Raw genomic sequence first — 16,821 nt, 5'->3', positions numbered from 1 at the left:
CGTATTTCAATGTTACTGTCTGTACGGTAAAAAGTTTAGGGTAATAACAGATCATGCGGGATTAAAATGGTTGTCGTGGTTAAACAAACCTTTTAGTAGGTTGACATGATGATTAAAAGGACTAAGTGAATTGGATTTCAAAATCACAAATAAACATGGAAAGAAGCATAGAAATACGGATGGCTTAAGTAGAATAGTAGCTGTATTAGATATTGGGGTAATAAGTGTAAGACATGAGAAAATTCGCAGAGAGCAGATAACGAATGTGAGCAGTATTTTAAAAGGCCAAAACCATAAACACTTAAAAATAAAATAATGTGAACTAACTTCAAACAATAAAGAAAAATATAAAGTATTAACGAAATCATAAACCTTAAACAAAATTAACATAAAGGTAATCTAGCAGTCACAGTTTTGTATGCAGGACGCATTGCTATGCAGAGATACCAAGTTGGGATTGTGGATATTGGTACCACCGAAGATAAGGAATAGAGTGATACAAGAAACTCATTATCACATATTAGCGGGTCATGGAGGTTGCATATCTACCGACAGAAGAGTAGCAGAAAAGTATTGTGGAATAATAGGCAGACAGACGTAAAACAGTATGTGTGGTGCTGCATATGATGCATATAATGTGCACAGGGAGCGGAATTGTATCGAACGAGGCTACTCCTGGAAAGGTTTGCACCGTTTGAATTTCTGCGGATTGATGTTTTAGATCGATTCAATAAAACACCTACAGGGAATACGATGTACTCACAATCATAATTCATTTTTCAAGATACATAGAAATAGTCGTGATAGAAAACCAGCAAGCAGCAACAGTTGCACAAGCACTTAAGAATAATTGGGTACTGAAGTTTGGAATACCTGAACCAACAGTAACAGACCAGGGAACGAACTTCATGTCAGGTAACTGTGAGTTACTGAATGTGTAGAAGTTAAGGACGGGTCCTCTCCATCCACGAGACAATGAGACACCTGAAAGAGTGCATAGGACAGTTAGAACGATGCCTGGATACCACGATGACTCACACTAACTGGGCCGTCAGTTTGAGGTACGTCGCCACTGCCTACAACTCAAAACAGCCTTCCAGTACAGGATTATCGCCATATGAAGTAGTATATTGTCGTAAAATGCCATCACCATTCGACATATTGAAAACGAAGAGAGGGAAGACTGGAGAGTCAGTTAAGGTATTCGCCCGAGTGCTTCGGGAACTCTGGAATAGAGTCCAGAAGGGAAATACACGAGCACTGGATGAACAGGAAGAAGCAGTGGACCGTACGGCATAAATGCTACTTTATAATTTAGTCAGTGGGTAATGATGATGATGATTGGTTTGTGGGGCGCTCAACTGCTCGGTCATTAGCACCCGTAAAAAGTTCCAGTTTTTCATAGCCCATTTTCTTTTCACAATCGAATCTAGTCACTCTCACAAATGATGATGATGATGACGACGAAGACAACACAAATACCCAGTCCCCTGGGCAGAGAAAATCCCCAATCCGGCCGGGAATCGAACCAGGGACCCAATGATACTGAGGCATCAACTCTAGCCCCTAGATCACGAGCTGCGGACCCGAAGAGAAAGACAAAGAAGTTTTTTGCAAAATATCAGGGGTCATACCAAATGGTAGAGACTGTATTGCCAGTAAATGTCAAGATTCAATTGCCGACGAGAACGACAATTATGCATGTAGGGCGGTTGAAATCTTTAAAGGGAATCAGGAAGTTATTCTAGGGATAGGAGACGCGGACAAGAAAGAGGGACTGAGGAGAAAGGTATCGGAAGCTAAACAAGAGGTTGTGAATGAAACGGTAACGAGGAACCCATATGGATTAAGGCGTAGGAGATTGTAATTTAATATTTTTAGGTTACTATTGAGCAAGCAGTGAAGGAAACAAAAGAAAATTTGGGACTAGGTATTAAAACCCATGGAGAAGAATTAAAAACTATGAGGTTCGCCGATGACATTGTAGTTCTGTCAGAGACAGCAAAGGACTTTGAAGAGCAGTTGAACGGAATGGATAGTGTCTTGAGAGGAGGATATAAGATGAACATCAACAAAAGCAAAACGAGAATAATGTAATGTAGTCGAATTAAGTCGGGTGACGCTGAGAGAATTAAATTAGGAAATGAGACACTTAAAGTAGCCGGCCAGAGTGGCCGTGCGGTTCTAGGCGCTACAGTCTGGAGCCGAGCGACCGCTCCGATCGCAGGTTCGAATCCTGCCTCGGGCATGGATGTGTGTGATGTCCTTAGGTTAGTTAGGTTTAATTAGTTCTAAGTTCTAGGCGACTGATGACCTCAGAAGTTACGTCGCATAGTGCTCAGAGCCATTTTGAACACTTAAAGTAGTAAAGGAGTTTTGCTATTTGGGGAGCAAAATAACTGATGATGGTCGAAGTAGAGAGGATACAAAATGTAGACTGACAATGGCAAGGAAAGCGTTTCTGAAGAAGAGAAATTTGTTAACATCGAGTATAGATTTAAGTGTCAGGAAGTCGTTTCTGAAAGTATTTGTATGGAGCGTAGCCATGTATGGAAGTGAAACATGGACGATAAATAGTTTTGACAAGAAGAGAATAGAAGCTTTCGAAATGTGGTGATACAGAAGAATGCTGAAGATTAGATGGGTAGATCATATAACTAATGAGAAGGTATTGAATAGGATTGGGGAGAAGAGAAGTTTGTGGCACAACTTGACTAGAAGAAGGGATCGGTTGGTAGGGCATGTAAAGTAGCCGGCCAGAGTGGCCGTGCGGTTCTAGGCGCTACAGTCTGGAGCCGAGCGACCGCTCCGATCGCAGGTTCGAATCCTGCCTCGGGCATGGATGTGTGTGATGTCCTTAGGTTAGTTAGGTTTAATTAGTTCTAAGTTCTAGGCGACTGATGACCTCAGAAGTTACGTCGCATAGTGCTCAGAGCCATTTTGAACACTTAAAGTAGTAAAGGAGTTTTGCTATTTGGGGAGCAAAATAACTGATGATGGTCGAAGTAGAGAGGATACAAAATGTAGACTGACAATGGCAAGGAAAGCGTTTCTGAAGAAGAGAAATTTGTTAACATCGAGTATAGATTTAAGTGTCAGGAAGTCGTTTCTGAAAGTATTTGTATGGAGCGTAGCCATGTATGGAAGTGAAACATGGACGATAAATAGTTTTGACAAGAAGAGAATAGAAGCTTTCGAAATGTGGTGATACAGAAGAATGCTGAAGATTAGATGGGTAGATCATATAACTAATGAGAAGGTATTGAATAGGATTGGGGAGAAGAGAAGTTTGTGGCACAACTTGACTAGAAGAAGGGATCGGTTGGTAGGGCATGTTCTGAGGCATCAAGGGATCACCAATGTAGTATTGGAGGGAAGCGTGGAGGGTACATATCGTAGAGGGAAACCAAGAGACGAATACACATAACAGATTCAGAAGGATGTAGATTGCAGTAGGTACTGGGAGATGAAGAAGCTTGCACAGGATAGGGTAGCATGGAGAGCTGCATCAAACCAATCTCAGGATTGAAGACCACAACATCAACAAGAGGTTACTTGCAGATTTAGTGTAATTAGAATGAGCAGATGCGAAGCATCAATGAATTCGAAGGAGAGGAAAGTAATAGCTGTTCCTGCCTATAGGTGAGGTCCAGAGAAGGCGAAAGAATGCGGTTTCTAGCGGGACGACTGATCTTCGTCGGGGTGGTAGCGTTACGGAACCAGTACCTGGAAGGAAGTGTTTTGTTCGCCAACCAGGATGATGTAGTGGTCACCAGTCATCGCTGGATGATACAGGTGGTATTCAATGCATGGGATATGTGTAACAAGGTGAGAAGATTGGAAGAAACATTCGACAGATTCAGTCAGCAAACGAAAAGGCACAATATACGCAAAGGAAGTGCTGGTGTACGTAAGAGAATACCTGGTGTGCACTAAAAATTAAAGAATGAGATAGCCACGTACAGGGAGTTATTCTGCATACGTGAAGGAAGAGGGATTGGATCGAGGTTGAAGATTGGATTATGACAACGATATTTTGCACTACTGATGAGGAAGACATTTGAAGGGTGAAGACACCATAGAAGAGGTTAAGCAGTAGGCAAAAGGGGACAAAGCCGTGAGTGACTGGCACACTACGCAGATTACAGGTTTAGAGAAAGACGTATTGAATAATAAATGACTGCTACGACTACTGACTGGAGAAGTAATGCTGTATACCAGAGCTACAGAACACTCAGATAGCCGGCCGAAGTGGCCGTGCTGTTAAAGGCGCTGCAGTCTGGAACCGCAAGACCGCTACGGTCGCAGGTTCGAATCCTGCCTCGGGCATGGATGTTTGTGATGTCCTTAGGTTAGTTAGGTTTAACTAGTTCTAAGTTCTAGGGGACTAATGACCTCAGCAGTTGAGTCCCATAGTGCTCAGAGCCATTTGACCCATTTTTGAACACTCAGATAAGCAGAATATCAGGGAACTACAAATCGAAGTTTTAGATAGGGAAGTAGTCATGACAAAATGGTTGCAGTCCGTAGAAGATAATGTTTGCGAAGCACGAGGGAAAGTAGCACAACTACATGAAGTTATGCAGCAGGCTCTAAGAGGTCGTCCAGGGGTGAAGTTATTGTCACCAGAGTAGTACGTAGAGGGTCTAAGGAAAGTAGTACAGTAGGAACTATTGCCGGAGTTGGGATTGGTTTTAGAACCCGAGCACAACAACTTACTTTTCATTTTAAGATAGCCACAGTATTGGTGAGAACTGATGGAGCGACAGTTTACATTTCCGTTTCTATACCAGTAGCAGAGAAAAGAAACATATTACGAGTACTACATAGTTCATCCGTATCCTGTCAAGTAAGGGACATTAAACAAATCTGTAAGAGTAAAAACGCACCGACTATTACTAATTGTAAAAGACAAGAGAAGATATGTAGAAACACGGGGGAAGCAAAGTTACAAAAATGCTACCGAGGGGAAATCGGAGTTTGTCCGAATACGGTAATAATAGGGGCTGTGAAATTGGTAATGAGACAAAATCAGGTTAGAGAATTGAATAAAGAAGTTATCGAGCCAGAATTGTACTTACAGTGGGTCGGCGCGCTTTGGTTTTACTGTACCTTCGGCAAGATGGTAGTATTGGCTAGTTGTTTCGACCGCGGTAAGTTTAAGTCAGCAAAGAGGCTAGAACTAAAAGGGAGTGGTTTGTTATTAAGTGGAACAACGTGTGAGATAATGGGCCCTATTTTCCGTCTGCCCGCCGCCATGTCAGGGATAACTCACCTGCATGTTTCGCAGCCTCGTTGGTATTGGCCAGAGGAGCCCATCGAAGTGGTACCTGCCGCGAATCTAACCAGCTTACTATCAAACTCTAGAGCCGGTATTAATGCAGTCAATAAACGTGCCTCTGAACCAGCAGGAGGGTCGAGAGTCTCTGGAAATCTTTATATCGGGAAAATCAAGACCAGAAAGAGACAACATTGATTATTGTCATATCAATAACTGGAGCCTTACTTATTCTTCTGAGCATAGTCCTTGTATGGTGAGTAGAAGATCAAGCACAAGACTGAGTTCGTACCGCAGGCACCGTTCAGACTCCAATGGATTGAATACCCTGAGTGTGAAAGCAGCAGAAGGAAGATGAACGGAGAAGGGGTTAGTATTGAGGATAACTGCTTCATTTAGCCTGTGTGTTTTGAATAGAGAGTTAGAAGTTACTGTGTATGAAGTCTACTAATGAAACAAGTTCCATCTTGGGCAAGGGCAAGGGGCCCTGCAGAAAAGTGTAAGAATAAGTGATAGGGTAAGGAAACCAATTGTTAGAATAATTCTTAGGAGGCGAGACAGAAGGACTGGTCACCAGGAACTCTAGTGAAAAGGATAATCTAGTTTGGTCGGAACAAGGGAGCGGGTCTTGATAAAAAGGAGGGAAATGTAGCATATCGATCGTATTTGGTCATAAAGTAGGCCAGAGCGGAAATGAGTTGCAACAGAGCCACATGCAGACAGGCAAGAGTGTTTTGCGTAGCGGAGAAAAAGACAGCTGACAGCACCAACTGGATGTGGTATAACAACAGCTGACACTGCAATATACTAGCAGAAAGGTAGAAGCCCTTCCTCACTTGCCACCACGGTGAAGTGTTTAGAGTACATGCCCTAAGAACCAAACCAACATAGTCTGTAGCCTATAAGTACCCAGCCTATAAGTATTAAAATGTTCTCGTCTCAGTATCACAACCTACACCACAAGCCTGTGACACACGGAGCGACATCCTGGAATGCAGCATAAAGTCTGCTGTTCAACCAGCCCCTCGTGGCTCAGAAGAGAGCATCCGCCAGAACAGGGGCCACCCGTTCACTGGTCGCAGCCAGGGACGTCGCTGACACAGCATCCGAGTGATGCCACACTCGGCCCTACTCTTGTGCGGTTCAGCAATGCCAGACGTCTATTGTTTCACATAAGAGCAGTTGGATGCCTCCACCAAGCTGTTCATAATGCACTGCGTCCAAAGTCTGGAATAAAGAAGTTAATTGAACAACTCCACTGTCGTCCTGCCGTCTCATTTCACTCTCCATGGTTAGCAATCCACGGGCATCTAACATAACGGTGGATTCAACTGGAAAAGCGGAGGCTTCGATAAATGTTGATACGATGCTGCGCTGATAGAGTGCAAGAATTTTGGAGGATACAAGAATTTTACTATTTTCTCTTTCGTAGCGTCTACGAAATTACTCGTCAGGCTCCCCATTGACTGCAGACATCAAGAATGTAAAGGCGCAGTTGTTATGGTTGAACCAACACCAAATAGAAGGGTTAAGGATGTGATCCAAACCACGTTCTATGGTAGTGGATGAACTGACTACTCTACATAATCTGATTCGACATCATGTCTCCTTTCTCTCAATACCAAGGATGGCAATGTTGTGGTGGCACCGAAAGACACATTGCATGCTCTACATCAATTCTATGTGGCCTGTATGAGGTACCCATCCCTGTCACTATGTCATCCGATTTCTTTGTTCGAGCTCTGGTTCCTGGACATGCACTTACTCATAATCCTGCGAGTTTAGATGCGCGACGTCTATAACCCTGTTGTCAGATCGCCTTTTGGTAAATCGCTAGGATTGGATGGTCTGCCTAGGAAGATTTATGTACGCTTTTGTCGTTTGTTGGGTACTACTTTCACACTGTTTCTGACCGAATTGTTGAGAGAGGGATTAGTGCACATCTCGTTTGAAGTTAGCAAAGTCGTGTTAATTCCTAGGAGTTCTCCTCAGGCAGGAATTGATAAATTTCACCTGATTACTTAGATTTTGATTATTAGTCCGTGGCGAGGGCGGTGAATAGTCGGCTGTCTGGGTTGCTGGAGAAAGTTGTTGCAGGCCATCAAAGATGTATTCCTGGTCGTACAGTTCTGACTGGAGTAGCTGAAATTCTAGGTGTCATACTTGTGGCCACTGTTACTTCTGTACCTAATGCTCTGCCTTTTTGGTTTTTGACAAGGCGTTCGACGAGACCAGCCATGGCTTCCTTCTGAAGGTAGAAATGACCTGGGTGGCAATCTGAGCAGTTCTCTTAGGTTGTTCGCAGATGAGGCTGTAATTTACCGTCTAGTAAGGTCATCCGAAGACCAGTATCAGTAGCAAAACGATTTAGAAAAGATTGCTGTATGGTGTGGCAGGTGGCAGTTGACGCTAAATAACGAAAAGTGTGAGGTGATCCACGTGAGTTCCAAAAGAAATCCGTTGGAATTCGATTAGTCGATAAATAGTACAATTCTCAAGGCTGTCAATTCAACTAAGTACCAGGGTGTTAAAATTACGAACAACTTCGGTTGGAAAGACCACATAGATAATATCGTGGGGAAGGCGAGCCAAAGGTTACGTTTCATTGGCAGGACACTTACAAGGGAACCTCCCCATCGCACCCCCCTCAGATTTAGTTATAAGTTGGCACAGTGGATAGGCCTTGAAAAACTGAACACAGATCAATCGAGAAAACAGGAAGAAGTTGTGTGGAACTATGAAACAACAAGCAAAATATACAAACTGAGTAGTCCATGTGCAAGATAGGCAACATCAAGGATAAACTGAAGGCAGGAGCGCTATGGTCCCGTGGTTAGCGTGAGCAGCTACGGAACGAGAGGGCCTAGGTTCAAGTCTCCGTTCGAGCGAAAAGTTTAATTGTTTATTTTCAGACAATTATCAAAGTTCAGGCACTCATACATAATCAACTTCGCTCTCCAAAATTCCAGGACATGTTCAGATTTGCTTGGACATAGGCAGGATTTGACGGTCTACACACGGAAAAATTTGAAAACGTTAAAAACATACGTTTTGACAGAGCACAGAGAAAAGTGAGTGACTGTGAAACTGTTGTATTCATTTGTTGCAGTTTATGTGACAAACTCATGTTTTCATCACTTTTTGGGAGTAATTATCACATCCACAAGAAAACCTAAATCGGGCAACGTAGAAGAATGTTTTTACCTATTCGCCAAGTGTACAAGTTAGGTGGGTCGACAACATATTCCTGTCATGTGACGCACATGCTGTCACCAGTGCCGTATAGAATGTATCAGACGTGTTTTCCTGTGGAGGAATCGGTTGACCTATGACCTTGCGATCAAATGTTTTCGGTTTCCATTGGAGAGGCACGTCCTTTCGTCTACTAATCGCACGGTTTTGCGGTGCGGTCGCAAAACAGAGACACTAAACTTATTACAGTGAACAGAGACGTCAATAAACGAACGGACAGATCACAACTATGCGAAAATAAAGAAAGTAAATATCTCACTCGAGGGGAGACTTGAACCATGGACCTCTCGTTCCGCAATTTCTCACGCTAACCACGGGACCACGGCGCTCCTGAACTGAAATTATCCTTGATGTTGCCTATGTTGGCATGGACTACTTAGTTTGTATATTTTGCTTATTTTTTCATAGTTCCACACAACTTCTTCCTGTTTTCTCGATTGGTCTGTGTTCAGTTTTTCAAGGCCTATCCACTGTGCCCACTTATAACTAAATCTGAGGGGGGTGCGATGGGGAGGTTCCCTTGTTAGAAGATGCAACAAGTCCACTAAAGAGACAGCTTACACTACACTCGTTCGTCCTCTGTTAGAATATTGCTGCGCGGTGTGGGATCCTTACCAGGTGGGATTGACGGAGGACATCGAAAGGGTGCAAAAAAGGGCAGCTCGTTTTGTATTATCACGTAGTAGGGGAGAGAGTGTGGCAGATATGATACGCGAATTGGGATGGAAGTCATTACAGCAAAGACGTTTTTCGTCGCGGCGTGATCTATTTACGAAATTTCAGTCACCAACTTTCTCTTCCGAATGCGAAAATATTTTGTCGAGCCCAACCTACATAGGTAGGAATGATCATCAAAATAAAATAAGAGAAATCAGATCTCGAACAGAAAGGTTTAGGTGTTCGTTTTTCCCGTGCGCTGTTCGGGAGTGGAATGGTAGAAAGATAGTATGATTGTGGTTCGACGAACCCTCTGCCAAGCACTTAAATGTGAATTGCAGAGTAGTCATGTAGATGTAGATGTAGATGTACTGGAGACCGATGGTTTACAACTGACGTGCACAGCGTCTTGTCTAATTTGTTTACGGGTATCCAAGTTTCTGTAGCTGTCAATGGCCAACTGACACCCTCAAGCAATATCGATAGGTATTTTCCTTATGGGAGCACGTCTCCACTGTCGTTGTTTGTTATATCACTTGTGCTCCTTTTTCCAAGGATCGTCGCTCCGTTACGAGTATGGAATTTCATGGGCGTGACGATCCCGATGCATACGTGGAGGATCTGATTGAGTTACTCTGTTCTGCTGCTGAAAATTCGTTGGTCTGGACTATGTTGGATGCCATTTCCCTTGTATCTAGTATCCGAATCAATGAAGGCAAATGCTGGATGATGAAATTACGGGGTTTTGAGAATGCTGTCATTTCGAGGGCAACAGTAATCGATCTTCGAGAGCCATAATTGAGCAGTCTCTACTCCAAATGGCTACACTTAACTGGAAGATGTAAGGTGCTTTCTTGGAAATTGAACGGGGTTCCCTTAATCTGCTTCAGAAAATTCAGATCCTCGATACCAACATTTTTGGCAAAGCATATCACATCGCTCAGATCTCTCTGCTTCACACCATGATGGCTAGGAAACTAAAGTACTGTCTAGTCGTTATTTATGGAAGCATCACATCTTTCCATTGCGATATGAGGTGGCTGGGCGTGCGCATTTCCTCGTGGATTCGGACTTACCGTTATTCAATGAAAAGCGTCTGTGTTATCTGTGTGGCCAACAGTGCTGACTATCCCTCAAGCAATTCGCACGTTCAAAACTAGTTTATTTTACTGTCTGAGGCCTGGCGATCTTTAAGCGCCTGTCGATGTTGCTCGATTGAATTCCAGTTAAAACATTATGAATTTTATATTACTGTCAGTTATTAGGGGGCTGATTACAGGGGCAGCATCTCACCACCACATTTTTGTTAATGCGTCACGAAGGGATTAACTATACGGCGCCTGTTGAAAAGGCATCACCGCAAAGTTCTTGGAAGACGCTGTGGTTTCATCTTAACTTTTCTGTTGTATTAGGTGGTACACAACCTTTCACCCATCAATAGCGCCTATTTCGTACGTGTCTTAGTGTCACGGACTAATGCAGTAGCTGTCGCGCCGTATACACGCTACAACATAGATTTGCCTGTCATGGTCACGAAGCAATTAGCGTATCTGACTCGATCTGATGAGACTGCCTTTTCGACTGATACCTGCTGTATCCAGACTCTTCCGAGGGCAAATTCAAATACGACTGCATCGCTGTTGGGCCACTACGTTCATTACATTTTGAATGATGGGGGCGACACCGACCCACTTGCCACCCAGCAATATGTGGCCACTGCGTTTTGGAAGTGTTTGTTCCTGCCGCAGTGTCGCGACTTATTCACCAGCATGCTGAACCTCATGCTTCGTCGTCACGGTATCGGTTGAGGTAGCCAGCCCTCGTAGCATTCTAATCGTGGCCCCTTTTGAGGTATATTTTTTCACAGTTTATCTCATTTTTGTGGCAATGTTGGTCTTTTCAAAAAATGTAGTAGCTGGCAACGTCTGAAAAGGGAAAAAGTCTTTTTCTTATTTTGGTAAGTGTAAGTGGTGATACCATGTAAGAATAACTCCAGTTTTTGTTTTATTCCTTTTTGAGTAGCAAGTTTAACTTGCAATTTTAGAGAATTAGTTGGAAGGGAAGTGGTCTGCGCGACAGAAGCTCATATGGGGGATCCACGTACTGTTGTTGGTAGAACCAGGGACTTTTTCTTTTTTTAAAAGAAAATGTGCTAAAGCGTCTGGCTACGAGCCGAAGGGTTGTAGGATCGAATCCCAGCACGATTTCTTTTTTCACTCTACCTTGTAACCTAGCATTCACCTCCCAAGACGTGGAAGTCGCACGAAACGAAACGTAAAACGCTGCATGGGACGCAGCTTTGCTTCCAGTTTGTATCGAATTCTGCCAGAGATACTTTACTGTGTGGTACTGAGTTACCCAAGTTTCATACAAATGGAATATACAGGGTGTTTCACAATTCATGTTACATACTTCTAGATGTCGTAGATAGGATTAACCAGATCCAGTTTTACATAGGAACCCACGTCCAGAAACGTCATATAACGACGCTACGGAGCATCAAAGCTATAGACGCCGTCACCTGTAAATGTATTCGATGGATTACCAACTTTCTAGGATGATGGAGAGTTCTACATGCATCCAGCTGAGGTAGGGGACCATCAACCGGAAACGAACGAGTCGAAAGTTACAAACGAAAATCGTTCTGGTTTCTCTGACAGTGTACTACATGTACCGGCACTGTTATTGCTAAGATTGTAGGGTAAGCATATTTCAGAGGTTGTAGTATGGGCCAAAACAAGGAAAAAGGAAAAAATATCCAGTAAACATGGGCTCTAAAATGCGTATCTTAAGAGCTATGAGCACTTGTTCATCTTCGATACTGTGAAAAACCTCTCCCCTACTGAACTTATCTACTAAGTCTCCTCTACAACCTCTAGTAGTGTGTAACATGAAGTGTCAAGCACCCTGCAGATCAAATGTCACTTTAAGTGCACAGCGAATTCACCGTTCGCAAAAATTTAATTTCGGAGACCACTATGTTGTTGTGTTCAATTAAAAATTGCCTACCGACATTCTTACGCTTGCATTTAAATCCTGCATTATTTATCAGGCACACCATTACTACCACTTAACTAACAGCCGGTATGTCCACTTTTGGCACGGGGCACAGCGGCGACGCGTCGTGGTATGGAAGCAATGAGGTCTTGGTAGGTCGCTGGAGGGAACTGGCATGACATCTGCACACGTGAGTCACCTAATTCCCGTAAATTACGATGATGGGGAGGATGAGCTCTGGCGCCACGTTCAATCACTTTCCAGACGTGTTCGACTGGATTCAGATCTAACGATCTGCGGGTCAGGACCCCAACTGGAACTCACCACTGTGTTCCTCGAACCACTCCATTACACTCCTGGCCTTATGACATGGCGCATTATCTTGTTGAAAAATGCCACTGTCATTGGGAAACATGACCGTAATGAATGGGTGTGCATGGTGTGCAACCAGTGTATGATACTTCTTGGCCGTCACTGTGCCTTGAACGAACTCCACTGGACCCATGAATTTCCACGTGAATGTTCCCCAGAACATAATGGAACTAGCGACAGCTTTCCTGCGTCCCACAGTACAGGTGTGAAGGAGCTGTTCACCTGGAAGACGACGAATTCGCGGCATCCCATCAACATGATGAAGAAGATATTCGCCTTCATTAGGCCATGCAATGTTCTGCCACTGCGCTAACGTCCATTACCGATGGTCACGTGCCCATTTGAGTCGTGGTTGCCGATATCACAGTGTTAACATTGGCACATGCCTGGGTCGTCAGCTGCGTAGGCCAATCGTTAGGAATGTTCGGTGCACTGTGTGTTCAGACACACTTGTAATATGTGCAGCATTAAAGTCTGATGTTAGTACCACCACAGTTCGTCGCCTGTCCTGTTTTACCAGTCTGCCCAGCCTACGACGTCCGACAACAGTACTCAGCGGTGACTGCCCAACGCCACGACGTCTGGCCGTTATTTCACTTTGGTTTCACCATAATGCTCGTGCCAAACTTCCAGTTCATCAAAATCATCACCTCCTTGTTCATCACTGTCTTTCGTTTAATATGCGTCTCGCCGACCTAATAGATCCTATAAAATTTATTTTTTCAGTTAACCTTCTTGTGAATATTGCTGATGCTGGGTATTCGCCATAGTTGTAGAATTCATATGTTGTCCATAAGACGAATCCCTTATCAAAGACGTTTAGTTTGGTTGAAGAATTGTCTACTTTAATATATTTTTATGGAAGAATCGGATGTTTGGGATTTTCCCTCTCGACAGTCGCTCTGTGTTCTTAAACCAACGCCACAAGCTGCAATGCAAACAGCATGTATGTTAGCGGGGTCTTTTCTTACAATGGTACTTTTTTTCGGAGACATATCACTGCGTTTCTTGATATCATCGCTATTGAGTATTGCTGCCTTCCGCAGTTTTTCCTAACGAAAGTGTATGTAGATGTCAACGATTCACCAACATTGCTTGCATGATGCTTTAAAGTATTTATAAACATTGTGGATTAGGAATTCGCTCTGCCGCCGAAATTTGGTCGCCGTTTTCAGCCGCATTCTTCCTGATATCAAAGTGCGTTCTGTTGGAGTTCTTTGTAAACTCGCGCCCCACTGTGCAAGGGAAATCTCTCTTTTTTCCTGCCTTTTCATTTTCAACTTACGCGAGCACTTCCACTCACTAAATAAATTGCACAAATCATACCACAAAATATTCTTTAATTCGGGTCAAACTATTGAAATTACACTGAAGAGCCAAAGAAAGTGGTTCACGTGCCTAACATCGTGTAGGACCCCCGAGAGCGCGCACAAGTGCTGCAACACGATGTGGACTCGACAGATATCTGAAGTAATTATGGAGAGAACTGAAACCATGAATCCTGCAGGGTTGTCCATAAATCCGTAAGAGTACGACCGGGTGGAGATCTCTTTTGAACAACACGTTGCGAGACATTCCAGATATGCTCAATAATGTTCACGTCTGGGGAGTTTGGTGGCCAGAGGAAGTGTTTAAACTCAGAAGAGTGTTCCTGGAACGACCCTGTAGCAATTATGGACGCGTGTCGTGCCGCATTGACCTGCTGGAATCCCCCAAGTCTGTTAGAATGCACAATGGACGTGAATGGATGCAAGTGATTAGACAGGATGCTAACGTACGTGTCACCTGTCAGAGTCATATCTAGACATATCAGGACTCCCATATCACTCCAGCTGCACACACCCCACACCATTACAGAGCCTCCATCAGCTTCAACAGTCCCCTGTTCCGTGGATTCATGAGGTTGTCTCCATATCCCTACACGCCCGTCCTCTCGATACAATTTGAAACGAGACTCCTCCGACCAGGCAACATGTTTCCAGTCGTCAAGAGTCTAGTGTTGGTGTTGACTGGCCCAGGCGAGGCGTAAAGCTTTATGTCGTGCAGTCATCAACAGCACACGAGTGGGCCTTCGCCTCCGAAAGCCCATGTCGATTATGTTTCGCTGAATGGTTCGCACGCTTACAGTTGTTGATGGCCCAGCATTGAAATCGGCAGCAATTTGCGGAAGGGTTGCACTTCTGTTACGTTGAACTATTCTGTTCAGGCGTCGTTGTTCCCGTTCTTGCAAGATCTTTATCCGGCCGCAGCGATGTCGGAGATTTGATGTTTTACCGGATTCATGATATTCATCGTTCACTCGTAAAATGGTCGCATGGGAAAATCCCCACTTAATCGTTACCTCGGAGGAGATATGTCTCGTCACCTGTGCGCCGACTATTACACCACGTTCAAACTCACTTGAATCTTGATAACCTGCCATTGTAGCAGCAGTAACCGATCTAACAACTGCGTTAGACACTTGTTGACTTATGTAGGTGTGCCAACCACAGCGTCGTACTCTGCCATTTTACATGTTTCTGTATATGAATACGCATTCCTATACCAGTTTCTTTGGAGCTTCAGTGTAATAACGCAATAAGGGATGGAAAACGAGAACTACACGAAAATCTGCACACCGTCCCGCTACTGACGCCCTACTGGCGCTGGAAGTAGGCAACTGTGGGCACTCAGCGTTGCCATTTTCGAGTGTTAGGGAGAGAGCGCTACGCCAGAACTATAGGCGCTTCATAGCTCTGGCATCACCCTCCTTAAAAACCGCCAAGCAACAGGTGGATGAACAGAAACCCAAGTACGATGAAATGGCAAAGGGGTAAATTCTTTGAGGGTATGTTACCAGCATGGCGGCCATTATGGATTCCGCCATCTTGGTGCAGCTGGTAATTTTCATTGTTAATTGGGGGGGGGGGGCTAAGGTGCCATATGAAACGTATGGAGAATTACACGAGAAAAACAACGGTACCTTCCATCTGAACAAAGCTTTAGACGTTCTCGATTTGTGACTAATATTCTTTCGTTCAAATAATGGCTCTGAGCACTGTGGGACTTAACTTTTGAGGTCATCAGTCCACTAGAACTTAGAACTACTTAAACCTAACTAACCTAAGGACATCACACACATCCATGCCCGAGGCAGTATTCGAACCTGCGACCGTAGGGGTAGCGCTGTTCCAGACTGTAGCGCCTAGAACCGCTCGGCCACTGCAGCCGGCCTATTATTCTTTCGTTACAGAATATGTGAAAGCTAGTGGCTGCATAAGATTCATTGACTTTTTCCAAGGCTACATTTGGAGAACAAGGGCCCGTCATCCGTTAAATTCTGTGCGGCAGTGATGCTGCAGTTAATCTGCATTGCGCAGCGAAATTCCACCACGCAGCTGAGGCCGCGGCTACCGTTTCCCATGCAGCACCACGAGGAGGGGGGGGGGGTGGGTGGAGACCTTGTTGGAGAGCTTTTGTCCTTTTTTGTGTAAGATACAACTGTGACTACTCCTTGAAATAATAATTCACGAAATTTACGTACGTGTAGCCGGCCGGAGTGGCCGTGCTGTTCTAGGCGCTACAGTCTGGAGCCGAGCGACCGCTACGGTCGCAGGTTCGAATCCTGCCTCTGGCATGGATGTCTGTGATGTCCTTAGGTTAGTTAGGTTTAATTGGTTCTAAGTTCTGGGCGACTGATAACCTCAGAAGTTAAATCGCGTGGTGCTCAGAGCCATTTGAAACATTTTTTTGAACACGTACGTGTAAACAATTTTATTTGTCCGGGATGACTGGTACAACAAGATGCTGCCACTGTGGTGTCACCGCCAGACACCACACTTGCTAGGTGGTAGCCTTTAAATGGGCCGCGGTCCATTAGTATACGTCGGACCCGCGTGTCGCCACTGTCAGTGATTGCAGACCGAGCGCCACCACACGGCAGGTCTAGAGAGACTTACTAGCACTCGCCCCAGTTGTACAGCCGACTTAGCTAGGAAAGGTTCACTGACAAATACGCTCTCATTAGCCGAGACGATAGTTAGCATAGCCTTCAGCTACGTCATTTGCTACGACCTAGCAAGGCGCCATAATCCTTTGCTATATATATTGTGATGCCTGTACCGTCAGACCAATGTTCTCCAATTGTAGATTAAAGTTAAGTATTATATCAACTACGTACTTTATTTGCTACTATTAATTCCCTTAACTGTTCCAGACCTCACGCCAGTCAGCGTGTAATTGAACGCGTGCATTTCGGCCTCCTCTAGCAAAACAGTGTTGGCTCT

The sequence above is a fragment of the Schistocerca piceifrons genome, chromosome 5 (genome assembly GCF_021461385.2).
Source record: "Schistocerca piceifrons isolate TAMUIC-IGC-003096 chromosome 5, iqSchPice1.1, whole genome shotgun sequence".
NCBI lineage: Eukaryota > Metazoa > Arthropoda > Insecta > Orthoptera > Acrididae > Schistocerca > Schistocerca piceifrons.
The sequence above is the reverse complement of the archived record's forward strand: the minus strand, read 5'-3'. Positions refer to the sequence as shown.